The sequence below is a fragment of the Delphinus delphis genome, chromosome 12 (genome assembly GCF_949987515.2).
Source record: "Delphinus delphis chromosome 12, mDelDel1.2, whole genome shotgun sequence".
Classification (NCBI taxonomy): Eukaryota; Metazoa; Chordata; class Mammalia; order Artiodactyla; family Delphinidae; genus Delphinus; species Delphinus delphis.
Window position 1 is genome coordinate 31,421,073 of NC_082694.2, and position 3,168 is coordinate 31,424,240.

At 42.7% G+C, this 3,168-nt stretch overlaps 1 pseudogene; it reads left to right on the forward strand.

Annotated features, from left to right (window-relative positions):
• Positions 1-1,232: 1,232 nt before the first annotated feature.
• Positions 1,233-2,508, forward strand: LOC132435403 (elongation factor 1-alpha 1 pseudogene; annotated as a pseudogene).
• The last annotated feature ends 660 nt before the right edge of the window (positions 2,509-3,168 follow it).

The window sequence follows — 3,168 nt, forward strand, 5'->3', positions numbered from 1 at the left end:
AATGGAAAACTTGGTACATTAAAAAATTCAATCTAGATGTATCATAGACTTAAATGTAAAAGGCTAAATAAAGCTTCTAAAGGAAGAAGAGCTTCATGACTTCAAGATAAGAAAAGATTTTTAATAAGTACTAATCATAAAGAAAAAGATCATTTGAGTACATTAAAATTTAAAACCTCATTAAAGGCAAGGAAAGACTTTTAAAATAGGAGACAAAAAGAACTGATCATAAAGAAAAAGACTGATAAATTTGAGATTAATTTAACATTGGTATAAATACTTTCCATTTATTAAAGGATACAGAATATGCAGAAAATATTTGCAAACCTATAACCTACAAAGAGCTCATGTATGAAATACATAAAGAAATCCTATAAACCAATAAGAAAATGACAGTCAACCCAGAAGAAAAATGGGCAAAAGATTTGAACAGATGCTTCTGGGGAAAAAAAAGGATATCCAATGGACAATAAACATATGAAAAGATACTTAACATCCCTAATAATTAGAGAAATGCAAATAAAAACTATAACCAGATATCATTATATACCCACCAGAATGGCTAAAATTAAAAGACCAGCACTACCAGGTGTTGGTGAGGATGTGGACAGCAGATACTCTTATATGGTGCTGGAAGACTGCAGAGTGGTACAACACTTTGGAAAATTTTTTATAGTATTTAATAAAGTTGAAGGTACATATAAATTTTTACCCAGCAATGCCATTTATAAGAATATACCTAATAAAAATATGTGTACATGTTCTTTTTTTTTTTTTTTTTGGGTACATGGGCCTCTCACTGTTGTGGCCTCTCCCGTTGCAGAGCACAGGCTCCGGACGCGCAGGCTCAGCGGCCACGGCTCACGAGCCTAGCCGCTCCGTGGCATGTGGATTTTCCCGGACCGGGGCACGAACCCGTGTCCCCTGCATCGGCAGGCGGACTCTCAACCACTGCGCCACCAGGGAAGCCCCTGGGTGAATCTTAAAAACATATTGTTGAGTAGAAGAGGCCAGATCCACAAGAATATACATTAGCTTTTTTCCCAACGGGTTTGCCACCAGGACACGGGTGTCCTAAAAACCTAAGCAAAACCTAAGCAAAAACGGGAAAGGAGAAGACCCACATCAACATCGTTGTCATTGGACACATAGATTCGGGGAAGTCTACCACTACTGGCCATCTGCTCTACACATGTGATGGGATAGACAAGAGAACCATTGAAAAGTTTGAGAAGGAGACTGCCGAGATGGGAAAGGGCTCCTTCAAGTATGCCTGGGTCTTGGACAAACTGAAAGCTGAACGCGAGCGTGGTATCAGCATTGATATCTCCCTATGGAAATTCAAGACCAGCAAGTACTATGTGATCATCATTGATGCCCCAGAACACAGAGACTTCATCAAAAACATGATTACAGGCACATGCCAGGCTGACTGTGATGTCTTGATTGTTGCTGCTGGTGTTGGTGAATTTGAAGCAGGTATTTCCAAGAATGGGCAGACCCGTGAGCATGCCCTTCTGGCCTACATTCTGGGTGTGAAACAACTAATTGTTGGAGTTAACAAAATGGATTCCACTGAGCCACCCTACAGCCAGAAGAGATAGGAGGAAATTGTTAAGGAAGTCAGCACCTACATTAAAAAAATTGGCTACAAACCCAACACAGTAGCATTTGTGCTAATTTCTGGCAGGAATCGTGTCAACATTCAACCATTCCAACATGCTGGAGCCAAGTGCTAACATGCCTTGGTTCAAGGGGTGGAAAGTCACCCGTAAAGATGGCAATGCCAGTAGAACCACACTGCTTGAAGCTCTGGATTGCATCCTGCCACCAACTCGCCCAACTGACAAACCCTTGTGTTTGCCCCTCCAGGACGTCTAAAAAATTGGTGGTATTGGCACTGTCCCTGTGGGTCAAGTGGAGACCCGTGTTCTCAAACATGGCATGGTGGTCACCTTTGCTCCAGTCAAAGTGACAACTGAAGTGAAGTCTGTTGAAATGCACCATGAAGCTTTGAGTGAAGCCCTTCTTGGGGACAATGTGGGCTTCAATGTCAAGAATGTGTCTGTCAAAGATGGTCGTCATGACAATGTGGCTGGTGACAGCAAAAATGACCCACCAATGGAAGCAGCTGTCTTCACAGTTCAGGTGATTATCTTGAACCATCCAGGCCAAAGCAGTGCTGGATGTGCACGTGGGCTGGATTGTCACACAGCTCACATTGCTTGCAAGTTCGCTGAGCTGAAGGAGAAGATTGATCGCCATTCTGGGAAAAAGCGGGAAGATGGCCCCAAATTCTTGAAATCTGGTGATGCTGCCATCGTTGATATGGTTCCTGGCAAACCCATGTGTGTTGAGAGCTTCTCTGGCTATCCTCCTCTGGGCTGTTGTGCTGTTCATGACATGAGACAGGCGGTTGCTGTGGGTGTCATCAAAGCAGTGGACAAGAAGGCAGCTGGAGGTGGCAAGGTCACCAAGTCTACGCAGAAAGCTCAGAAGGCTAAATGAATATTATCCTCAATACCTGCCACCCCAGTCTTAATCAGTGGTGGAAGAACGGTCTCAGAACTATTTGTCTCAATTGGCCATTTAAGTTTAATAGCAAAAGACTGGTTAATGATAACAATGCATTGTAAAACCTTCAGAAGGAAAGGAGAATGTTTTGTGGACCATTTGTTTTGTTTGTGGCAGTTTTAAGTTATTAGTTTTTAAAATCAGTACTTTTTAATGGAAACAACTTGACCAAAAATCTCTCACAGAGGGCTTCGCTGGTGGCGCAGTGGTTGAGAGTCTGCCTGCCGATGCAGGGGACGCGGATTCGTGCCCCGGTCCGGGAAGATCCCACATGCCGCGGAGCGGCTGGGCCCGTGAGCCATGGCCGCTGAGCCTGCGCGTCCGGAGCCTGTGCTCCGCAACGGGAGAGGCCACAACAGTGAGAGGCCCGCGTACCGCAAAAAAAGAAAAACAAAAAAATCTCTCACAGAATTTGAGACCCATTAAAAAAGTTTAATGAGAAAAAAAAGAATATATATTATATAATTCCATTTATATAAAGTTTAAATACAGGTCAAACCAAACTATACTGCTTAGGGTTCCATGCTTAGGAGAAAAACTACAATGAGAAACAAGGAAATAATTATCACAGAAGTTAAGGTAATAATTATCTTT